Source organism: Zalophus californianus, chromosome 7, assembly GCF_009762305.2.
Source record: "Zalophus californianus isolate mZalCal1 chromosome 7, mZalCal1.pri.v2, whole genome shotgun sequence".
Classification (NCBI taxonomy): Eukaryota; Metazoa; Chordata; class Mammalia; order Carnivora; family Otariidae; genus Zalophus; species Zalophus californianus.
This window is the reverse complement of record NC_045601.1, coordinates 46,253,084-46,279,634: the sequence shown is the minus strand read 5'-3', so window position 1 is coordinate 46,279,634 and position 26,551 is coordinate 46,253,084. Positions and strand designations below refer to the sequence as shown.

General features: G+C 35.8%; 1 protein-coding gene and 1 pseudogene across 1 annotated transcript in view; both read right to left on the bottom strand.

Moving 5' to 3' along the window:
- FRK (fyn related Src family tyrosine kinase) overlaps positions 1 to 26,551 on the bottom strand; it is a 99,991-nt gene that overhangs the window by 61,734 nt on the left and 11,706 nt on the right. The gene's annotated exons all lie outside the window — the stretch shown is intronic.
- Positions 16,713 to 16,794, bottom strand: LOC113928203 (annotated as a pseudogene).

Here is a 26,551-nt window from a genome sequence, read left to right as displayed (position 1 = left end):
GAGCAGGTCAGAAATATACAGAAACCATGGCAGAAAGAGGAACACCAAGTTGAAAACATTATAAGTAGGTATCACCTAAATTCATAGAAAACTACCCCACAATGTGACCATAATAAAAAAAATAGGATTTGGGGTCACACCCCTTTTCATTGTGAGTCGATAAGCTCTCTTTTATAATATCTCTCAGAAGGAATGCTGAACAGAGTAAGCCACGGGGTTTGTGCTAGTGTAACAAGTCATATATTTTCATTTCTCATTTTTAAATTTCTCTTCAATTTCACTGATTTTCCAGAAAAAAAGGAAACCATGAGACTTACCCTTTATTCACTTTAACATTTGCCTGAAAAAATGTGTACAACACAAAGGATGGATCATTTTCAATAGGTAGGTAGCACCAAATTTGTTCCTAAAAATATTCCCATAGAGTAACAAAATATACTTTTATGAAGTTAAACACTACTTCCTGTTTGTTATTTAGAGGTACGCTTGGTTGCACAAGGATCAAAATTTGAAAATAAAAAGCACAAAATAAGATTCAAATAAATATTTAAATAAGCAAAGCAATCCCAAAATTTAGATATTACAAATAATGAATTATGAAGCTTAAAGTAGTTTTTCTAAACTGTCAACAAAAAAAGTGATCAAACATTTCAAAAGATCAAATTATCATTTATTCTTTCTATGGAAAATGGTATTACAAAATCACTGTCATATCAAGAGTCAAAGAAAATGAGCAAAAATATGGAGGAAAAATTATATAGAAGGCAGTTCATTAATATTTCACTATGGTTATGTTTATTATCTGTCAGCTTCTTTAATTTGTAGTGACTTCTTCTGTTTAAATATTCCCTTTTTTTAAAAAAGATTTTATTTATTTATTTGTCAGAAAGAGAGAGAGTAAGAGAGAAAGAGAGAGCACAAGCAGGGGGTGTGGCAGGCAGAGAGAGAAGCAGGTTCCCCACGGAGCAAGGAGCCTGATGCAGGACTTGATCCCAGGACCCTGGGATCATGACCTGAGCCGAAGGCGGATGCTTAACTGACTGAGCCACCCAGGCATCCCTAAATATTCCTTTTCTTACCAAATTCTGTTCACATAGTTCTGTACTCATTTTCTTTTCTTTTCTTTTTTAAATATTTTATTTATTTTTTGACAGAGCGAGCGAGAGAGCACAAGCAGGGGGAAGAGTAGAGGGAGAGGGAGAAGCAGGTTCCCTGCCAAGCAGGGAGCAGGATGCGGGGCTCGATCCCAGGACCCTGGCTGGGATCATGCCCTGAGCTAAAGGCAGAGGCTTAACCATCTGAGCCACCCAGGCGCCCCTGTACTCACTGTCTTAAAGAGAACCTTCCCCTCCAAACCACGTTAATGGTAGACCCATGAAACCAAGATCCGTCCATGTTTGGAAATATTTTCTTAGGAAGTCTCAATGACAAGACACAATTTCCCCATCTCCTTGAGTTTCCATACATGCATTCATAATAGACATTTTTAAACTTTCCATTCATTTTCCAAAGTAGAGATAATAGTATAATGACCCACTTTTATTCAACACCCAACTTCAATAATTATCAACATTTTTCTGATCTTATTTCTTACTATATATTTATTTATTTTTTAATTCTTACTATATATTTAATTGATCTGCATTCACATGGTTTCCAAATCTTAGTTGGAAAATTGGAGTGAAAAAAAGAACTACTAAATGGTTTCATGTTCATTTTTTAAAATGATATTTTATGCTCAATTAATTTTTAAAATCAGATTCTCATTCTTTAGAAACTAAAAGGATGGTTTTTAAAACGTTTCAAATGCTGAGAAACATCACATCTAAAAGGAAAAACACTACAATAAACATTTATTGAAGTCTACGATAAGCTATAGGAATAATAATAAAAAAAAGATAATATGCTTGCTTACAAGTTTACATTACAACTGGAAAAACACACATGTAGACCAGTATAAAAAGAAAACACAAAAGTCAAAAAATATAAGCTACCTAACCATATCATACATCATTTTGATGTCAGATAATTGAAGAAATATATTTTAAAAGAAATGTATTGTGAGGAAATGTTCCATAATTGACATGTATGTGATCAATATGTCAATGGTGCAGATAAAATTTCACAGATAATAGCTAATAAGGCAGAGACTATGAAAAAAAAAGACCTATGAGTGTAATTGCCTGGAAAATATAACTATACTTCTACCTCCACATTAAAGTGCTATTTTTAGGAGTTTGGCTTGACAAGGATTTTCCACCTCACAATTTCTCTATGTGCCTCAATCTTCATGCCCTTCATATGTAATTAATTGAGATTAAATTTACAACAATAGTCATTTAATTTTAAAAGTCCCTTGATTACAAAAATAAGATTGCAAAATCTGTTCAACATAGATTTTCTAAGTATACACTAATACAAATCTTTCTATTGCTTTTTCAAAACCACACCAGATATTCCCTTTAAAAGAACACAAAAACAGAAGAACAGAGTAAACCTAAAAGACATAGAAGAAAAGAAACAATAAAAATAACAGTGGAAATTAGTTCAATAAAAAAGAAAAAAATAGAAAAAATCCACAAGGACAAAAATTGATTTTTTTGAAAAGATTAATAAGAGGTATAAGCCTCTAGCAACATTATTCAAGGAAAAAAAAACAAATTATCAATATCTGCAATTAAAGAGGGGGACCATCACAGATTCCCACAGATGTTAAAATAACAATAAAGGAATATTGTTAACAACTATATGCCAATAATTTTGACAACCTGGATGAAATAGACATGCCCCTTGATAAATCCATCTTATACAAACTACCACAAGGAGAAACAGAAAATCTTAATAACCATAAAGAAGGTTTGTTGAAGAAACTGTATTCATAATTTAAACCTTCCCACAAAGAAAACTCTATGTCTCTAGTGCTTCACAGGTGAATGCTACCAAAATTTAAGGAAGAAATAATATCAATCTGATATCCAAGTTCTCTCAGGAAATTCAAGAAAAAGAATATATTCCAATTTATTTTGTGAGGCAAGAAATACCCTGATATCAAAAATCAAAGACATTTCAAGAAAATCACAGATAAATATCTCTCATGAACATAGATGCAAAAATCCTTAAAATATACTAATAAATCAAATCCAAGAATCTATAAAATAAAAAATATATCACAACCAAATGGGGTTTATCCCAGGAAGAAGTTGATTTATATTTAAAAATCAATGTAATTGACCATGTTAATAGACTAAAAATAAAAAACTACAGAATCAAATCAATAGACACAGAATACTTTTGAAAAATGCAATATCTATTCGTGATTAAAAGCAAAAACACTTAGCAAACTTGCAGTAGAGGAAAACCTCGTCAATCTGAAAAAAGGCCACAATGAAAAAACCCTGTCAGGCTTACAGGCAAAATAAAAACAGAATAAAGATACAAGCAGTTATATATCTTAAAGGAAACAAAGTTTGCACTTAGATGCCAGGCTACTATCTACTAAACTATCTACAAAAACAGAAAGCCTGTAATTCTCAGAAGAATGTGATGGAATCTAAAGTAGCTACAACAATGTCCTGTATGCAATCAAAAATTAGCAGTACTGCAAAGAAATAGGGAAGTGTGATCCATACCCAGGGAAAAATGAAGTCAATAGAAAGTAACTCCAAGTAGGCCCAGACGTTGGATTTTAAAAATGGGCAAAAGACTTAGAAAGGAAACAGAGGATTGGCCAGTATGCACAGGAAAATGTGCTGAATATCATTAGTCATTAAGGAAATGCGAATTAAAATAAGACGAAATCAGAGGGGGAGAGAAACCATAAGAGACTCTTAACTATAGGGAACAAACTGCGGGTTGCTGGAGGGGAGGCGGGTTGGGAATGGGGTAACTGGGTGACAGGCATTAAGGAGGGCACCTGATGTAATGAGCACTGGGTGTTATATGCAACTGCTGAATCACTGAATTCTACCTCTGAAACTAGTAATACACTATATGTGAATTAATTGGATTTAAATAAAATAAAATTAAAAAAAAAATCAAATCACAGTGAGCTATATCATACCTAGGAGAATGGCTAAAATAAAAAAGACTGAGAATATCAAGCATTAGCAAGCTATGAAGCCTCTCTCATATGTCGTTGCAAGAGTGTAAAATAGTACAAACCCTTTGGAGAACTATGTGGCAATATTTTGTACAGTTAAACACACATTAACCCTATGGCACAGCAATTCCACTCTCCGGTATTTACTTAAGAAAAATAAAAACATATGTCCACAACTAGACTATCACAAAAATGTTGAGAGCAGTTTTACTCATAATGGGCAAAAAACGGGAAATAGCCAAATGTCTACCAAGAGGATGAAAAAGCAAACTGTGATATAGTTATACAATAAACTAGTACTCCGCACTGAAGGTCAAACTAATGATACACTCAACAACATGGCTGAATCCCAAAACCATTACGATGAGCAAAAGCAGCAAGACACAGACAAGTAAATGTTGTAAGACTGCATTTACATGAAGTGCCAGATTAGGCACAACTATTGTCCAGGGGCAGGGAAAGGGGGAGTGTCTAGAAAAGGACTATGAGGGAAATTTTTAAGGTGATGGAATGTTCTACATCTTAATTGTTGTGTTCTTCATATGGGCATATATATTTATCAAACTTCATCAAAATGTAAGCTTAAGATCTGTGCATTTTACTGTATATAAACTGTACTTCATAAAATTAATTTTTAAAAAACTATACTATGTGGCTTTTATAATGCCACTATTTCCTTAGTTAGACTTGAAAATAGGTTGGCATTTGCAAAAACAATTCAATTGCAAGGTTGGACCTCAGAAATCTTCCTTTCATAAAGTTTGCGTCTGTGCTGCCATGGGCACCTGAAAATGTCCCCCATTCCTTCCCCACCTTACTAGACTGCCCCATTTGAGTACAATTGTTCTGGCTTCTGCTTCCTTAGGATCCTATTCTCACTTAAGGGGTGGGTGTAGAAGTGTGAGTCACTTGAGGATATTAATATCTGCTTCCCTGGTTAAGATATTTACTTCTTTAAAAAAGGTCTTCTGGAGAGAGGACTTTAACTTCCAGGACAACAAAAGTTTTAGGCTCCATGAACAGGAGAAATTGGGGTTAGTGAGGCCCTGAAACATCTGTCAAATGTCAAATGTCTTTTTTTTCAAAGGTATAGATTGACACAATTTTCAGAGGACTAGCTAAGGCTCAAGTACTGGAGTAAAAAAGTAAATATCTAATCTTCAATATGTTATGCAAACTTATGTTTTTGAATAGCTAGTCTCTTTTTTTTTAAGATTTTATTTATTTATTAGAGAGAGAGAGAGCACAGAGGGAGGGAGAGGGAGAAGCAGAGTCAGCAGGAGCCCGATGCAGGGCTGGCTCGATCCCAGGGCCCTGGGATCATGACCCAAGGCGAAGGCAGACACTTGACCCACCCAGGTGCCCTGTGATTAGCTAGTTTCTTGAGAAGGGAAATACAAAGATGGGAAAATAAACAAAAATGTATTTTTTTTAACTTTTATTAGAGAAAAATGACTATAAACATCTTAAAATCTATATATAGAATCTACACTATATTTAACTGTAAAAAATTATTTTATTTTTTTTAATATTGTATTTATTTATTTGACAGAGAGAGAGAGCATGAGCAGGAGGGAGAAGCAAGGGGAGAAGGAGAAGCAGACTCCCCACTGAGCAGGGAGCCTAATGTGGGACTCAATCCCAGGATGCTGGGATCATGACCTGAGCTGAAGACAGATGCTTAATGGACTGAGCCACCCAGGCACCCTATAAAAAGTTATTTTATATTTCAGTGTTTTTTTAAAAGATTTTATTTATTTATTTATTTATTTATTTGAGAGAGAGGGAGCGTGAGCAGGGGGTGGGGAGAGGAGCAAAGGGAGAGAGAGAATCTCAAGGAGACTCCACGCTCAGTGTGGAACCTGATGTGGGGCTCAGTCTCACAACCCTGAGATCATGACCCGAGCCAAAATCAAGAGTTGGATGCTTAACTGAGCCACCCAGGTGCCCCTAAATTTCACTTCTAAAAAGAAACTCTTACCACTATTTGTGAAGTCACCATGCACTTACACATGGATCATAAACTTTCAAAGTAAGCAAACCCTTTCTAGAAATAATAAAGCTTGAAACCACACCCTTATAATTTTGACCTTTAAAAAGACCAGACTTATTAGAAGACCCAAATACCCAAGGTATGTGGTTATATTTTTCTTAGTTATTGACTATTTCTCAACTATGGCCTTACCTATTACCAACTTTTGTGTGTTATAATTCTTTGTTAATAATATGAGTCATCTATCATTGGTTCTGTAATCCAGGATGTTAAACACTCTTAGGAGAACAGGCTACAGTTCTGTTTATACTTTACTCCAAAGAATACCATTTATTCACTGTAAATGAGTATGTTTCACATGTTGCCTGACTTCTGGCCTCAGTTTCCTCCTTGACATTTCTATTGGATTCCCCTCGTTCTAGGAATCTGCCAATAACTCTATAAGGCACATAGAACAAGAGTCCTATCTTTCCATGCTCTGCCTTCATGACAGTACCTACAGAAGAGGCACTTTGTGTTTCTTTGTAACGCTGGAGCCATCAAATATACTTTTTAAAGATCCCAGCTATATATGCTATGGCTAATTCATCTATGTATTCATTTAGAGTTTTAAACTTTGGAATCAAGACTACTGATTTCAGCTGAGAAGAGTGCAGCAAGCAATTCTCTAAGTAAAACCCACTGTTGTAAAAAACACAGAGCAAATCTTCAGGATCTAGAGCTAGGCAAAGAGATCTAAACTTTTCACCAAAAGTATGCTTCATCATAGGAAAACATGATAAATTGAACATTGGCAAAATTAAAAACTTGTGCTCTGTGAAAGATCCTATTAAGAGGATAAAAAAGCAATCTCCGGGCTGAGAGAAAAATATGTGAAGTATCTGGAAACCATGTACGTGGGACTGGCTAGTGTCTAGAATAAATAAAGAACTCTCAAGACTCAACAGGAGAAAAACAAATCCATTGCACTCTTGGAAATTCATCCCAGAGAAATGAAAACTTGCATTGGCACAAAAACCTATATAAGAAAGTTCACAGAAGCTTTATTTGTAATAGCCAAAAATATGGAAATCACTCAGATGCCCTTCAATGGGTAAATGGTTAAACAAATTGTGTACTCCATACTGTGGAATACTATTCCCATGCAATAAAAAAATAGCAGTAGCAATAAAAAGGAACACACTGATACACACACAACTTGAACGAACTGCCAGGGAATTATACTGAGTGGGGAAAAAAGCCAATCTCAAAATGTCTGATTCCACTTATATAACATTCTTGAAAAATAATTAAAGAAATGGAGATCAGTAGTTGTCAGGGGTCAGGACCAGGACTGGAGGGAGTGTTGGGGTGGTGGGGTGGGGGGGTGGTGGGAAGCAGAGTGGCGGTTGACTATAAAAGAGTAAAAAGAAAAAAAAAAAAAGGAAAAAGGGAGACCCTCATGGTAATAGAACTACCTGTATCTTGACTACCAATATCCTGGTTCGATATTGCACTATAGTTTTAAAAGATGTTATCATTAGGCAAAAGACGGTAAAGGGCATACCAAATCTTTCTGTATTATTTCTATCAAAATGCACATGAATCTACCATTATCTCATAATTAAAAGTTTAATTTTTAAAAAGGCACTAATGTCTACAAATCGCTCACTCTTCTAAAACTCAGAGCCGACTCAGTTATCTCACTTGATTATGCTTCAGTGTGCTTTCTTATTTGAGAAATAAAAGAGCTAGAAAGAAGAAATTAGGTTTATTTTATCTATGCTGCAGACGTTAATGGTTGTAGCAATTACAAATTACCACGGCACCAGATGCCAAAATGTCAATTGTGTCATATTTAAAAGTAATCAAATTATTAGTTGTAACTGAGTTCCTGCTAACCTCAAGGAACAGAATTTGAATAGCAAGCAAAAATAACATATTGGCAAAGTAAAAAAAGAAAAGGAACAGAGAGGAGATAAATATCCACTTCTAGAAAGAGAAGTGGTAGAGAAAATGTCACAGGGCACCAATCCCTGTGCCCCAGTTTTCTGGTAAAGGGTTTAAATTCAATGAGATGATAAACAAGACATACTGATTATAAGGAAATTCTAAGTGACCGAAGAAGAAATAAGCCTGGAGTAATTCCTGAGTTAACTGCCCAGAAATTTGTTGCTGTTGTTATTGTTGTTTTTAAATAGTCCCTACATCCATGACCAAAGCATAATAGGAACAATTAGAAGGGCCAAAGTAGATCAAACAACAGGTACTACAAGAATATGAAAGATAGATGACAGACAGACTGACTATTAGATTTATCTTTATTGAGGAAAAAGTGTCAGGAATGTGAATAAGGTGTCCTTCAAGAAGCTAAGTTCTTTGGGATTCAAGTTAGAGAGAACTGGCTGTTCTTCCCATAAGAGTAATCAGGAAAGAAAAGGTTTTGAGAAGCCAAAAGATGAGTTATTAGCGAGGTAACTGTCACAAATGATTTGCCAGAAGGAAGGAAATGCAGCATAAAAGTGAATGATGATGCCATAACTTGGGACCTGGAGAAACCAGAGAAAAATGTGTCAAAATGTGGCAAGAAATAGGGTATGGAGTAGGAAAGAGATGGTAAGGAGTTCATAAGAAATGGCAGAAAGTTTTGAACACTGGCCATGATGTCTGCATTATGCAGAATCATGTGCTCCCACAGGGATAGAATCAGACCTTGAAGAGTTAACCATGGACCATCCAAACTGTTAAACGTGTTGAAGGTAATTACTAACTACTTCACATGGTGATTGCGACCAAAGAACATATTTAAATCATCTGGCAGTGTTCAAACATGCTTACACTTTAAGATGAAAGAATATCCTTCCATCATACTAGCAAAATGAAAAACAAAAACAGTCCCAAATAAAGACCCTCAAAAGAAAAGAGACAAGGAGGTATAATTTTTAACATGTCAAATAGGATGATAGATAATGCTTAAATAATAAATATTATATAAGCAAATGAATATTATATAATGACTATAAGCAGCCAAAATGGCCCATCAAGTCAGAGAATTTAAGACTGGTTTAAAAGAACAAATCTAACTGTCTGTTTATTACTTGAGGCACCAAAGGTAGAAAGACACAGAAATGAAAACAGTAAAATGTCAGATAAAAACTTATCAATTTAATTTGTTTTAATCTAGAAAAAATATTAACTTGGAAAAGACAAAGGTCATTATAATTGAGAAGTCATAATTAAACTTTAAGATATGTTAATATACAAAAATAGGATAAATCAGAATAACATAAAGAAAGAGCTATTTAAAATTAGAAGGGAAAATGGGAGGTTTTTAATCCAGTATTACAGGTCTACGATCGATTCAGTTATAAAAATTTTCAATGGCTTAAAGAAGAAAAAGAATAATATGATTAAAAAGATTAAGGTTAAAGATATTAGGAGAGAACTTGAGGATGGAACTAGAACTTTGAAGGTTTTTTAAATGCAAATGTACAGGAGTAGAGGGGCAGGATTGTTACACAAACACTGGCCAAAAGGGCTGTTGAGACAGAAGATCAGGGCTCAAGGTAGGAGCCAGCCAGCCCAGAGAAGGAACACTGAAAATCATTATGATATTCATAAGAAGTGTTGAAGGCAAGAATGGTGCAACATTATGTCACAAGAAGATGGTCAGCTAAGGCACAGAGCCATTCCAGCCACAGATCGCTTGAACAAAAATGGATGACACGGGTATTCTGAATGAAGAGAATCCACAGATAGCACCACCTGAGAAAGTCAGCAGTCCCAGAGTGGCTGGGCTTACCACACCAAAAGAACAGCATTTTGTGGGACACCTGAGGGATCATTCTCTCTTCCATCTGTCCCACCTTAGCACTTAAGAGAAATTCTTTGAGAGGGTCTGTACTGTGGAGTGGCTGGCTCATTATCATCTCATACTCTGAACTACGATGAGGCAGGGAGAACCAACCCTATACCACACACATCTGGATGATATCTTCTTAAGGAAGATGTGTGGCTCACAAATAAAAACAGATCATGGTAGGCCACTAAGAAATCCAATAAATGTAAAAGTAGGAATTTACATACTACTTTTTGAGATGGTCAGAAATTAAGACCTGGAATTATTGAGTTAAGCTAAAACAAACAAAAAAAATTAAAAATAACTGGAAACTAAAGTTTTCCTAAGAAAAGTCAGGTTAAAGAGGACACTAAGAATATAATAGCAGAGTATTTTTATTTCTAGGAGAATCATGCCAAACAGAAGAATCCACAGAGAGTGAAAGGTATGACTAAGATATCTGGATTTGCTTTCCAGCCCTTAGACTTGCTACTTCTCAGCTTTCTTGTCTACAATTGAAGAGTGCCTCCCTTATATAGCTGTTCTGCAGAACTGATGAATAATTAATGTAAATAACTCATGCAGTGCATGGTACTTCCCTAATGCAATAGAACATTGGGTACTTTCCCAGATCCCTAAAAGCAATACTCAGAGGTAAATTCATGACTTAGGAGAATTATTCTTAAGGGAAAGAAAGAATAAAAAAAAAAACAATTGAATTAGGTATTGGTCATGACTACACATGTACTATCTAAATAGGTGCTCAATAAATAATTATAAAATAAAGAAACAGTGAACTTAAAACCTTAACTATGATACTATTACTTTCATTAGTGCTCCAAAAAATGAAGTACCTAGGTATAAATCTAACAAAATATGTACAAGATCTACATGAAGAAAACTACAAAACTCTGATGAATGAAATCAAAGAAGAACTAAATAAATGGAGAAATATTCCATGTTCATGGAAAGACCTAACGTTGTCAAGAGGTCAGTTCTTCCCAACTTAACCCATAGATGCAATGCAATCCCAATCAAATAACAGAAAGTTATTTTTTGCATAGCAACAACTGCATTCTAAAGTTTATGTAGAGAGGCAAAAGACTCAGGGAGCTGATACAATTCTGAAGAAGAACAAAGTTGGGGGATTGACACTATCCAACTTCAAGGCTTACTATAAAGCTACAGTGTAGTATTGGACAAAGAACAAACAAATAGATCAATGGAACAGAATAGAGACCCAGAAATAAACCCTCACAAATACAGTCAAGTGATCTTTGGCAAAGGAGCGAAAACAATACAATGGAGCAAAGGTAGTTTTTTCAACAGATGGTTCTGGAACAATTTGACATATACACACTCATAAAAATGAATATACACACAGATCTTGTACCCTTCACAAAAATCAACTCAAAACTGATCAGACTTAAATGTAAAACACAAAACTGTAAAACACCTAGAAGATAACATAGGGTAGGGGCGCCTGGGTGGCTCAGTCATTAAGCGTCTGCCTTCAGCTCAGGTCATGATCCCAGGGTCCTGGGATTGAGGCCCACAACGGGCTCCCTGCTCAGCGGGAAGCCTGCTTCTCCTTCTTCCACTCCCCCTGCTTCTGTTCCCTCTCTCGCTGTGTCTCTCTCTGTCAAATAAATAAATAAAATCTTTAAAAAAAAAAAAGATAACATAGGGGAAAAAAACCTATATGACTTTGATGTGGTGATGACTTTTAAGATGTAATACCAAATACATGATCCATGAAAAAAAAACAATTGATAAGCTGAAATTCATTAAAATTAAAAATTTCCCTATGAAAGACAATGTGAAGAGAATGAGAAGATAAAGCACCCACTGGGAGAAAAATTTGCACAAGATACATCTGCTAAAGGACTGCTACCTAAAATGTATTTACAAAAAAAACTCTTGAAACTCAAAAATAAGAAAACAATTAAATGCGGTGCCAAGATCTTAACAGATACCTCACCAAAGATTATGTACAGATGGTAAATAAGCATATGAAAAGAATTCTTCACATCAAATGTCATCAGGGAAGTGCAATTTAAGTAATGAGATACCACTTACACACCTATTAGAATGGCCAAAACCTGGAACACTGGAAACAGTAAAATGCCGACAAGGATCTGAAGCAGCAGGAACTCTCATTCACTGAGAGTGGGAATGCACAATGGTACAGCCATTTTGGGAGACAGCTTGGCGGTATCTTACAAAACTAAACATACTCTTATCATACAATCCAGTAATCACACTATTTGGGGTTGAAAATTTATGTCTACACAAAAACCTGCACATGAACGTTTATAGTAACTGTCAAAAGTTGTAAGCAACCAAGATATCCTTCGGTAGTTGGATAAACAGTGGTATATTCAGACAATGGAATATTATTCAGTGCTGAAAGAAAGAAAGAAAGAAAGAAAGAAAGAAAGAAAGAAAGAAAGAAAGAAAGAAAGAAAGAAAGAAACGAAAGAAAGAAAGAAAGAAAAGAAAGAAAGAAAGAAAGAAAGAAAGAAAGAAAGAAAGAAAGAAAGAAAGAAAGAAAGAAAGAAAGAAGAAAGAAAACGAAGGGAAAGGAAGGGGAAGGAAGGAAGGAAGGAAGGAAGGAAGGAAGGAAGGAAGGAAGGAAGGAAAGAAGGTGCTATTAAGCTATAAAAGACATGCAGGAAACTTAAATGCCTATTGCTTAGTGAAACAAGCCAATCTGAAAAGGCTTGATACCATATGATTCCAATTCTATGACATTCTGGAAAAGGCAAAAATACAGAGACAATAAAAAGATCAGTGGTTGATGGGGTGGAGAGGTGGGGAGAGGGATAAATAGGTGGAGAACAGAGAAGTATTAGGCAATGAAAATACTCTGCATATCATAATAATGAGTATGTGACATTATACATTTATCCATACCCATAAAGTGTGCAACACGAGAAGTAAACATTAATGTGAACTATGGACTTTGGGTGATTATGATGTGTCGATATAGGTTCACCAATTGTAACAAATGTAGCACTCTGGTGGGGAATGTTGATAACAGAGGAGGCTATGCATGTGTGGGGACAGGGAATATATGTGAATCCCTATACCTACCCCTTAATTTTGCTATGAATCTAAAACTGCTCTAAAAAATGAAGTCTTAATAATAATAAAAATGCAATTGAATAGTAAAAGCTTAACACTATAGTATCTCCTAATCCATTGGATCATAGTTCTCTCTTCATCCATTCATTGCGTATTGACTGAACATGGCCCTTTGAATACAGTAGTGAATAAAACAGACAAAAATCCCTGTCTTTAAGCCATTTGTATCCCACTAAAAAGGCAAACAATAAACTAAATAAATAAGTAAATTGTAGACTATAATCTTAGAAAGTGATAAGAAATTTTGAGAAGGTAAATGCAGGAAAGAGAAATAGGTTGTGCAAGATGTGTGGTGTCACCACTTCAAACAGGACAGTCAGAGAAGGCCCCATAGAGCTGGTGACATTTGAGCAGAGAATTAAAGGAGGGGAAAGAGCAGGCCCCATGGACATCCAGGGGACGAATATTTCAGGCAGAGGAGAAAGAAAGTGCAAAGTCCCAGAGGAAGGCACGTGCCCAATGTGTCCTGAATCATGGAGGAGATCAGTGTAGCTGGGGCAGAGGCAGTCAAACAGAGCTGTAGGGTCCACATTGAAACTTCCAGCTCCATGAGGACAAGATATGTATCTTTCTTCCCTATTTCCAATGATTAGCATGAGGCTTAACATTGCAGGAATCACTACATAAATGTTCTTGCCTAAATTACCAATAAATACTATCAATAAATATATTGATAAATGAATTACTGCATGTTATGAGTTGAATCATGTCCCCTTCAATTTCATATGTTGAAGTCCTAAGTGCCCGTACCTCAGAATATCACCTTACTTGCAAATAGGGTCATTTCAGATGTAGTTAGTTAAGACGAGGTCATATGGAGCAGAATGGGCCCCTAGTCCAATATGACTATTGTTTTTATAAGAAGTGAAAATTTGGAGACTCAGACACACACACATACCATGCGAATATGAAGGTAGAGATGGGGGTGAAGTTTCTACAAGTCAAATCAAAGACTGCCAGCAAGCCACCAGAAGCTAGGAGAGGGGCATAAAACATATTCTCCCTCATAACTCTCAGAAGGAACCAACCTGCCAACACCTTGATCTCAGACTTACAGCCTGGAGAACTGTGAGATAATACATTTCTGTGGCTTAAGCCACCCACTTGGAGGCACTTTGTCGCAGAGCCCTAGCAAATGAACAGACTGAACCAATGTTTTCTTCTGACAGAGCCCATACATAATGGTAAGGGAAAGCAAAAGAGATCCAATTTTTATCCATGAGGAAAATATAATTAATAAAAGAACATATGGAAAAAGTTCAAATTTGTTAGTGTAGAAAAAATTTTTTTAAAAATTGGATTTCCAGTCACTAGAAAAAATAGTGATGATACTGTGTACTGACTATGGTTTTATGAGAATGTAAGCATTCCATATTGTGTCAGTGGAATCCTTTCGAATCCGTTTGAAAGAAATTTGGCAGTAAGCATTAAGAGCCTTAGAACTGTTCATTACCTTTGGCTCCGTAATTTAGATTCTGGGAATCTATCCTAAAGAAATGATACAAAACATGGCAAAATCTTTACGTAGAAAGATATTCGTTGCTATGTTATTCAAAACACTATAAAACTTAAAAATGGGGGGCGCCTGGGTGGCTCAGTCAGTTAAGTGTCTGCCTTCCGCTCAGGTCATCATCTTGGGTCGAACCCCGGGCGTCAGGCTCCCTGCTGAGCAGAGAACCTGTTTCTCCCTCTCCGTCTGCCCTTCCCACCCTCCCACTGCCCCCCCGGTTTGTGCTCTCTCTCTCAAATAGATAAATAAAATCTTTTAAAAAAATTAAAAATGGGGGCGCCTGGGTGGCTCAGTCGGTTAAGCGTCTGCCTTCAACCCTGCTTCTCCCTCTCCCACACCCCCTGCTTGTGTTCCCTCTCTCCTTATGTCTCTCTCTGTCAAATAAATAAATAAAACCTTTAAAAAAATTTTTTTAAATTAAAAATGGAAGAAAACCTAAGTGCTAACTATTAAGAGAAGGGTTAAATAAGTTATGGTGCATTCACTGACAAGAATATTACAGAAATTTGAAAAACTAATAAGGAGACTCTATAGTACCTTAAAATGCACAGAAGTGAAAAAGCAGAATATATACACTGATTACTTTTATACAGAGGACATATGCATAAGAAAACTTAGAAAATATTTTTATATTTTTATATTTGTTATATATGTATATCGCTTGGCAAATGTTTTTAACAATATTCAAGATTAGCAGCGTCAGACAACATATGATTAAGTGCCAAAAATACTTAAGAGAATTTCTGAGAAGAGGAAAATCGCATTTAGCTGTAGTGGTTAAGGGGAGATGTAATGTAGCAAGTGGGTTTATTTAGAGATATACAGATACATATATATAGATATGGAGAAAGGAAAGGAGAGAGAATTCCTAAAAGACTGATATGGAACAAAGGAAGAATTTCTGAAAGATGATATGCATCAAAAATGTGGACAGTTACTATCTCTGGATGTTCAGATGAGAGGAAATTTTTCTTCACATTTTTCAGTGTTGTCTGAAACATTTTATAGTAAGCCTTTATTTGTGCCCACAATCAGAAAAAAGTGAACTTATGTCCATTTTGGAAAAAAAACCAACAAAACAAACCTAACATAACCAAATCAAAGCCAGATGGCAGCTCTTTTTCTCCCAGAACCATACCTCCAATCAGCTTCTCCCCCTAAGGCTGTTCCTGCCTCAAACCTGCTGACTCAGTCCATGGAGCTTATCCCTAACACCCACCATATCTTAAAGAAGAAGTAATATCTACAGAACGAATAAAAGAGAAAACTCAAAATTCATGATGGCAGGCATAATAAACTTGTTTAATAATGTGGCATTCAAAAAGAAATCATTAATAGGCATGAGGTATATTGATGAATATACCTAATCTACTTGGCATTGTTACTACATTCCATGTTTAAGCACGTTACATTGTTAATTAACGTTGGTTAATATTAGAAATCCTGTCGATTACCACTTAAATGTCAAGTAGCATTACAGCAAACATATATTCATTTATATTTCATGTCTGTGTTTAATTTCTTAGGGGAGGGGGAAACATATTTGAGCTGCAGAGGGTAATTTCCAACACAGAATTGATTCATAATTTTTCTGTGTTTAGAACTATTTTTAGATGTGCATATATTGCACTGAATTCATTAAGAAAAATTCTTCATTAAAGATATAAATAAGAGAAAAATAAATTCAATGTCAAGGATTTTGAAATGCCTAGAACTGAAATCTAGATATCTATTAATAACACAGACTTTTGTTGATGTTATTAGAGGTACAAGAGACTATTTTGTTCAAGTCCCAGATTTTCTCTTCTTAAACTTAACATCCTTGAGCCAGAAAGACTGTGTTCTCAAGACCATGCAAAGGCACACAGGCTACCATGTACTAATGAGAATGAGTTTGAAATGCCAAACACAGATGAAATATCAGCACTAGTTAATTAAAAGGCTACTTTTCAATTCCAAGGTCTGAGTGAAAATACTAAAAAAGTCCTGTGGGGGAAGTAGAAGAAGCCAAGGAGAGACAGATGAGGAATGGAGTCAGAAAGAAAGGTAATGGCGGAAATAGGGGATCCCTCTCCATGATACAGGAAGCTGCTGGAGAATTTTGAACAGAGAAGTAATTTTAATATTTTGTCATTTAAACAGAGTCACCCTGCCTGTTGGGTTGAGCATAGAGTATATTTAGGGCAACAGTCACAGACTATAGAAATGATCCCTGAAAGTATAGTCTTTTAGGGCAATAGTCAAATCAGAAAGGCCAGTGAGGAGAGTATCACACAAAGCCAGATTGAAAGATTAAGGTGGGTTGGACTAGATGGTAGCAAGACCTGTCAGAGATGGTTGACTTGTGGATATATGTCCTAAGTAGAGGCAAAATGATGTGCTGATTGACCGGAAGTGAGGTATTAAGAAAAAATGGGAGTCACGGTGAGTCCAAGATATTTGGCTTAAGCAAGTGGAGGCCTAGTTGCTATTGACAGAGAAGGGGAAGGCTTTATGGGGTAGGTTGAGGAGCTCAGTCTTGGAAGAGTTAGAACTAGCTGGAATTTGGAGCGTTCCATGTAAATACAGAGATTTCAAGTAGATCACTGAACACATGTGTCTCAAATTGAAGGACATGACCAAGAAAGTCAGGGCAGATGGGAAAGAGGAGAAAAGTTAAAGGATTGGGTACTGTGACATTTAGTGGTCAGGGAGAAGGGAGGAACCAAGCAAAAATGTCTCAGTTGGAGGTACAGAAGGAAACCAGATGAGAGATCAATTAAAGGAAGTCAATTAAAGGAAGTTTATTAAGGCTAGTGTAGTTATCACATGTGTTAAATAGTGTTAATAAAATAATTAAAAAGAAGACTAAGAACTGACCAATGGATTTTACAATGTGGAGTTTTCTTGGTGACCTTTGATCACCAAGGTCGAATGGGCAGTTTCCCAGAGTGGTAAGAGTAAAAGTCTAATTGCAGTCAGCTCAAGAGATAAACAGTGGGCAAAATTGAGATTGTTGGGAACTCTACAGACAAAGGAAATAAATTTCAAGGAAATAAACAGAGTGGAGGGATCCATGTTAAAAGAGATTTAAATGAGACAAATTATCCAACTGTAACATATGGATGTTATTTGGATTCACAAACCATAAAATAAATCCACAAAAATTTACATTCAAAGTATCAAAAAAGGTTTATAAGACTTGGGGAAGTTTCTGTGACTGAATATTTGATGATATTAGGAATTTTTAAAAATTTCTTAGGAGTGATCATTATAATTATGTTTAAGAGTATTTCATGTTGTTTACAGATGCCTACAAAAAGAATTTACAGAAACAATTATAGGATGTCTAGGATTTGCTTCAAAACAACCCAGTGGTGGGGTGGGAGTAAGGGTAGGAAGAAGGAGTATGAGGATCAGATAAAATTGCCATGTGTTGGTAATTGTTAAAGCTGAGTGAGGAGACATGGGGGGGAGCGGATACTGTTTTCTGTAAGTCTATAAAAAAATTAAAAATAAGAGAGAGAGAGGAAAGAAAAAAAGAGACCCAAGTATAGGCAACTTTTTCAAAGGTATGCTGTACAGGAGAAGAGATTAATGTGCAGTAGCCAGAGGGGAAGAGGAATTCAGAGGAATTTAAGAGTTAAGAATGTTGATCTTGTTTGCTGCTACATAGCTTTCCAAGATGAAATTAGTTCTGAAAAATCATTTAATTCTTTACCAACTAGAATTTAAATTGTAGTGGTGAATGTAAGAGAGGTCAATAATTTTTATAAGAGACCCATTATTCAATTTCAGTTGAACCCCCAGCAAGCTTAAGAATCAGGCCCATTCTAAACTTGCTAAAGTTTTTATTCTTTTCCAATATGACCACAGTCATTACTCATTCCTACACATCCATCAAAACCATACTTTCAGAAACCTTCTACCTACTATTGATTGAAAAGCCTGTTTCAGAGTTATAATCTAGTAACATGTTTGATTAGCAAACTACCGTGCATGATAGCTAATAAATTTGGATTAAATGTAACAAATGCCTGAATCAAAGAAAGGAAGAAACAAGGAAAATTATCATATAATTCATGTAGCTACTCCTTAAAATCAAACTTTCCGACTCATTGACCTTTTAGTAGAATTACTATTAAATGTCTTCCTTAATTCTCCACTCTACCTATTATTGTTTCCAATATTGGTGACTAAGCTAACAAGTACTGAGTTTTTGTGTTGCAACAACTATTCATGAATAAATAGTGAGCAGGTGAATGTCTGTTTCTATGGTTTCTATTTACAGTAGACAAGAACATTCACAGTGATCTTTGGCATTTGTTACTGTCCTTTGTAATAGAAATTTAAGTATTGTTTTCTCTTCCCTCATTCCTATCCTTAGTCTCTTTCATCTTGTCCTCATTTCAACTATTTTCTTTCCTTTTTTCTGGCTCTCTTTCTCAAGGATCATTACCTCTAAGTTTCATTAAATATGATTCCATTTCAGTTTTCCATTCTTGAAAAAGTGGATAGAAAAGGAACAGGCAGTAGATTTATCTGCTCTTTTTTTTTTTTTTTTTTTTTTTTAATGAGAGAGAGAGGCAGAGGGAGAAGCAGGCTCCCCATGGAGCAGGGAGCCCGATGTGGGATTCGATCATGACCCGAGCCGAAGGCAGACGCTTAACCGACTGAGCCGCCCAGGCACCCTATCTGCTCTTTTTAAATGAGTTTGTCTGAACAAATACTTCGTTTCTGAAAATAGATCTGCAATTTAAGAAGAAATAACAGTTTCCTTCTGTGCTTGGACAAAGCCTCTTTCCATGACAAATCCTCGAGTAATAGGGATAGTTTCCCCCCTCTTTCAGCAGTGGCTGAGATCCCATTAGATAAGGTAATCTCCAGGAATGCAGTGAACTTTGCCAATTCCTTGGGTTGCCCGCAGCAAATAAACTTACTTTCTGCTGGATCAAACTAAACCATTCATTACTCATACTCTTACTTCTTTACAATGGCACAAAATTATAGCAACCAAAAGTTGCTAAAATATGTTCAAATGCATAAAAACATAGGTTTGAAAAACAAGTTGGGATCATTTTTCTCATAATACCCACTGTACTAAACTAAATCACTCGGTATGCACAGTGATCTCCGTCAGGTATGACAATGCAGTTAGAATGTTAAATCAAAATGCTTATTGACATATTTTATATTCCCAGAACCACTGAGCAAAGATGCCTGGGAGGTATTTCTTCTTTGCATTTGAAGATTAGTTTTTGTTAAATTACTGTCAAAATTCAAATAAACTGAAAATACTCCTTTGAAAAAGATTTTTTAATTGTATTTTGTCCATTTAATAAATGAAACAGCCTTCCAAGATAACTATCAGTCTACTTAACTGTAAGTGCAAATGTATAAATAAGGTGACCAAAGTAAGTGTGCTCTGTCCTAGGAAAAGTCATCATTGGAACCATGCAGAAGCTTATGGAAGCCTTCCTCAGTATACATTCACCTATTTATTCTTCTAACTCCTCAAAAAGCAATTTCATATTCTGCATGTGAACATGTCATCAGAAAAAAAGTTATTATTACTAACACAACATTTCTTTAAACTATTAAATCAACAAATAACAAAGCCTTCAGGTTTCCCTAAGGGAGAATGTAACACACCCAAATGTGTCAGTACTTCTTTGTGAGCCTTTCTTAATCACTGGGAGCTAAGCAAGGCTATTAACTTCCTCTAATTCCCTACAAAAGTCTTTTGTTTTAGCACCTTTTGCCTATACAGATAATTTTCCATTAGCTAATGTGAAAGACTTCTTACATCACTATTAAGTTGCTTTAACCCAATTTGCACACAGTGTAGGAGGTCAATTCATTTTCGGGTCCCAGAAGTCACTTATTTGGTTTCACTTTCGATGTGTGTAGTTTTGTGGGTTGTTTTCTTTTTACTCTGTGAAAGATAATCTACACTAAAGTGTAATATATCACTGGATGGTAAAAAGAAGGTAGAAAGAAGAAAAGGATTTAACTCACTTTCGTCGACAATAATCAGCATTTTCTTTTTTTCAGTGGCCCCAAAAGTAAAGCCTGAGATGAAAAACTGTATCTTGTTATAGTCTCCTTAGTATAAATGTTTATTAAAGAAATGTAAAAGCCCAGGGATAAATTTTTAAACCCGGTTAAAATAACATAAGCCTAGAATCACGAATTTCCCTACACGCCCATATCTGTCCGACTTATTTCCATTCTTAGCAAGGCATCCTTCTATCTAGTCTTCCCTCAACCGCAAACCACGCCCTCAAACCACGCCCGGCTAATTATCTACCTGCTCATCAATCTCTTATCCCACCTTCTCATACAGTTTCACTTCCTTTCATTTAGTTAAACACCAGCATTATATTCTTTTATTTTTGCTTATGGTAACTTCTGTTTGTTCCTTATATCTTCTTTTCTGATGTTTATTTAAAAATTCATCTGGCCTTTTACCCACATTTTAAACCACGGACTCCCCTCCTTCCCTTTGTTCCAATCCTTCTCTTTGTTCCTCGTGCGTTTCTCTTCAAATGCATGTGAGTTTCACACAGGGTTGAATCCCCCACTGACAGCACTTTCCGGCCTCACTCTGCAGAATGAATCCCACCCGTGTACAAACACACACTGCCTGCAATCCCGGGAACAAGGAAGAAGGCTGGGGAGGTTGTGTCAAATTCTCCAGCAAACAAAGATGTATGCCTGATTGAAACAGAAGGCAAGAGGCAGGGGAGACAGCACCAACCAGTGTTGGAACCTCGGAAAAAAATTGGGAGAAATGTAAGGGAGTGGTGAGGTTGGGTTTTGGCCAACAATCATTAATTGTATTCAATGCAACAACTTGTCATGTTTGCCTTAGAATTAGTCTCTCAATCAAGCTTAGAAAGACAATTTAAAAATGTATTCTTTAATTAGGATATAGATTAAGATACAAAATTACCTTTTTCTTTCTAATTTAAGGTTTTAAAATGTAAAACATGTCTAGGGCGCCTGGGTGGCTCAGTTGGTTAAGCAACTGCCTCAGGTCATGATCCTGGAGTCCTGGGATAGAGTCCCACATCGGGCTCCCTGCTCAGCAGGGTGTCTGCTTCTCCCTTGGACCCTCCCCCCTCTCATGCTCTCTCTCTCTATCTCATTCTCTCTCTCAAATAGATAAGTAAAATCTTTAAAAAAAATAAAAAATAAAATGTAAAACATGTCTAGAATGATATTATTTATGTATTAAAGTAGGTTATATAACAGACCCCTATAAAACTCAGTATTTGTTCTATAAAATAAGAACAAAAAGAAGAGAGAAGGAAGAAAATAAGCCAGACTTAAGTTCAAAAAAAATGGTTATCGTGAACAAGCATTCAACTGGTCTCTGAGCTTCCTAGTACCTAAGAATTAAAAAAAAAGCAATGTGTAATAAAATTCTTATTATCTGCTATAAGGAAGTAAATAATTTTTCAAGAGAAACAAACTTTGGGGAGCCTGGGTGGTTCAGTCAGCTAAGCATCTGCCTTCAGCTCAGGTCATGATCCCAGGCCCCGCATCGTGCTCCCTGCTGGGCCGGAAGCCTGCTTCTCCTCCCACTCCCTCTGTGTTCCTGCTCTCGCTTTCTCTCTCTGTCAAATAAATAAATAAAATCTTTAAAAAATAATAAAAATAAGTAAAACCTATCAGGAGTTTCATTAAGCACCAAAATTATCATAAGTGAAAAATCATCTGTTGGGATTTTTTGATCTTCACTAATCATGAAACTATTTTGCTTTCTACCACTTTACCAGGAAGGACCTACTAAATCAATAGCATGACTTTCCATTTTGTTAAACTACTGCTTCCTTAAGTTAGGCTTTTGATAAGAGCACAGAGTTCAAAGTGATTCAGCAGCAAAATCAGTATCTGCCTGTTTTCCTATAAACTATTGCATAATACATATACAAGATATCGAGTCACTTTTGTATTGCTTTTATCAGAAATATCACTGTACTCACTGTATTATAACAGCCTAAAGCTAAACAGAGGAACATTCTATAACTGTAGTATACAATAGAAGATAGTCAAGGCTTACCTAACCCACTCCTCATCTGTCTTCTAGGAAAATACAAAGAGGACCATATATTGTGTTTTGTATATACAACATTAGTGGAAGAGATGGGATCTGAGTGCATTCTTTTTATTTTGTATACTAGTACTACTACAATACCACAGAAAATAATTACTAAATGTGTAGATGCAAAAAAAATTTTTTTAATAAAATAAATAAAAATAAAAATGTAGATGCGAGGTATATAATTAAGTACTGAAGTATTCTTAAGGAGCTGTTAAATGACTGAGTTCAATCTTCCTACATGACCCCAAAACTTGGAAGTATAGCACCAAAGAGAAAACTCGTTAATTTTTTGAACAATTTTGGGAAGACCAAACTGACCATGCTAAAAATGAACCCTCAACCTACTCTCGCTCTACCCCAACCACCAAATGCTAAATATCCCAACCCACCAGAGGATGTTGAAAAGCTACCAACTTTGATGCCCTACAGAGGGTGAGAACTGAAACCAAACAGACATAGTCCTTAGGACCGTGCATGCTCTGTTCAGCTGGGTTCCAACTGCCTCTTTTGATTTTGCTTTCCCTTAGCTGAGTATCAGGACAAATCCAAGTCCCATGTGCAGAGCCCTATCATACAATATTTTTCCTATGGCTCAGTCCAGCCTAACCTTCCCAGTGCAGAGTTCTAGATGAAGCATAATGTTCCTCATTGAACTCTCTTCAGCTCATGAAATCACCCATAATTATTTTATGAAACTGCTTTTTAGTGCTATCAGTAATCTCCAAGAAATTCGAGGAGTTTTTATCTTTCTCATTCCTCCAATCTTTCTTTAGCATTTGACCCAAAAATCTCCTTCTTCACATCCTATCTTCTTATTTTGAAAAATATGCTGTTTGTTTTTGTTCTACTTTCATGAATTCTTCACTGTTTCTTTCAGTGGCTCTTCTTCTTCCTTGTATTAGTTAGGTTTTGCTTCAAACTAACTATTTAGTTAACTCACAAATCTAGAGGTGAGTGATTTGGGATGGGCTCTGTTGATCTTAGCTGGGCTTGACCGTGAGTCTCCGGTCAGCTGGAAAGTCAGCTGGGACAAATAAGACCTCTCTTCACACAGTATCATCCTCCAGGGGGTTTGCTTGGGTTTTTCTCATGGTACTTGCAAAAGTCCAAGAACAATAAGAAAGCAAGTCCCAAGATGCAAGCACTTTTCAATCTCTGTATTTGTCACATGTACTATTGTTCCATTGGCCAAAACAAGTCAGTTGGCCAAACTGAGAGTTTGTGTGAGAGGAGACTTCTGAAGTGTGTGGATTCAAGGAGATGTGAACCAATGGGGCCATTACTATGATCTACACACTGCACTTACTCACCTAAAATATGGGCATTTCTAAAGAGGTGATCTTTGGCCCCTTCTCCTATTTCTTAGACTCACACTGTATGGTTCTTATAATCCTTGTGGGGTCTATAATAGTCTGCAATTCTTATTCTTGTGACATCTATAACACCTCTGTGTGAATGCCTTCAAAACTCAAAATCCCATCTTTATATCCATCACTCTATTAACAAGAAATACAAAGTCATAGGAAGAACAAATTATGAATTTTTCCAATGAAGGTGAGAAAAACCTTCTTAGAAAAGGGTCTTATGAGTTGAACCCTGAAAGAAAGGTATGATTTTTCCCAAACCAGGACTGATCCATGTATTCATTTCTTCATTCATTCACTAAATAATAATTTTTTAAAGTGCATGACATGACAGTTTGTGCTACTCTTATGGCATTTATCAACATCTGTCTTATGCTAGCTGAGAGAAACAGCCCCTGACATCCAAGGGCTAGCCTTGTGCTGTGAGTAGGTCTTGGTGTTCTCCTGTTGAATACAAACAACCTCAGAGAACATTAACATCAGATGAAGCCAAGTCCAACACAAGATCAGATCACTCTGAATCACACCTGAATACCCACAAAGACATGGACATTGTCTAACCACAAAAATGACCAACCATCCCCTTATCTTGGCTAACACGAGTGACTGTTGTTTCTTTACCAATTACAGCCTTAATCTTGAACTAGTCTTCCCTCCTTCTCAACAAAATTTATTAAAATACCCAATCATACAGTTATCCCCACTTCCTGACAGTAGTCAATCTAGAGTGAAGCCTTGCTTCTTTCATCCCTCCCCAAAATTATACCCCCAAATTCTATTATGCATTCTTTCTAACATGCTCTTACTGAGATAGTCCACTGTTGTCCATGCTGTGTTCTCCTTCCCCACACTGAGTAATAAACCAGCACAGGTATATTCCTGGTGGTCTTTGGCTGACAAGCACTGACATACAGTCTTGGTTTATTTGTCTTACCTCCAGAGATTGTTAGAATTCTCTGAGAAGAAGAAGCACTGTCTTGTTCATTTTGGTATCTCCCACTATCCAAAAACAGTGCCTTTAATAAAGTAAATATACACAAAATGCTTACTGAATGGATACATGAACCCCACAGACTCTATCTTTCTCAATGACTAGAAATGCTGAGGAGATTTTGGAGAAAGTGTCCTGAATCCTACTTCATAGACATAACACAAGCACCTTCCAGAGAGGACTTCTTAGAAGGGACTTCGCCGTCAGCACAATTCTGGGGTTTACAGGATGATGCCCCTCCTGTAATGAGAATCTTGGTATGACATAATTGATTAATATTCAGATATAGAAGAAAAGATATATGTGAGATTGGAATAGCATCAGAGTGACTTTAAATCTACCAACGATACTGGCCTGTCACAGAACTATATGGGATTCTTCTGAATCATGCTGCCAGTGTGGTATGCAACATTTGTGTTAATGGAAATATTTATTTTGATATAAGATTCCAAATGCCTTTCAAAATAGATAGCTAATATAAATTTTAAAAGTTCTCAGTAATAGTATTTCTTGAATTACAAAAGTTCTTAGTTACAGCGCTTCTTGAATTGCATTTCCATTTTACCCTTCAAAAGGCATAAAATTCATGAAAAAAATCTCTAATTGAGAAATTTAGTCTGAATTTAAAGGCACTACAAAATATGCATATGAAGAAAAAAGAAGACAAAAACATTTAAGAATCTAACACTAAAATTAATTCAATTTTTAAATAGGAAAAAAACCTAATTGAAAAACTTTGTAGAAAAAAAATGACCTCATGACAAAACGATCATACACAAGGACAGTCTATATGGCATCTGAAATTAGTTAAATAAGCATGAAGGTGTATAATACAGATCACATGATCTACATTTGTACCTATACAGTTTAGCAAAATTCTTGTTACGTTAATCTTCAAAAAAATCCACATAAACTAATACTAAAGTTGCAGGCTTCAGGAAAACAGCCATAAGGTGGTCTAAAATACAATCAATCTGCATAACTACCTTCCCCCAGAAAAACTGTTCCAATCTTTCCAGTGCTAATAAGTGTTAAATTAAAAATAGGAGTCAGAAAATGCTGCAGAGAAATTAGCAGCTAATTAGTAAGAAAACTAGTAAAAAAAACATATAATTATTGTTTGGTAATGTTTTAGAATGTGACAGTGAAAATCTATTAATATTCAGTAAAAGCATCAAACTTTCAGCATGCACAATCTGAAAAATATTTCATATCCATAACAATTTGAAATCATGTCTGTTAAGCATAAAAACTGAAATTACAAGTCTGGCCCCATGACATTAATTTTATAAATTGGGTTTTGGTTTTCTGTCCATTTAAAAGCTCAGGCCAATAATTCCTTTACTCTAAATATAACCACAATATAGTTTAATACGTATGTATGTGATTTTTAAATACCATTTCAATAAGATTCACAATCTGTTTCTGGCTCAATATTCATTCTACATTATGGATAATATTCAAATCAATCGGTGACCCCTAAGTATTTTTTCCCCAGGAGTGGATTAGAGCCACAAATTTCTGGAACCTTAGAAATTATA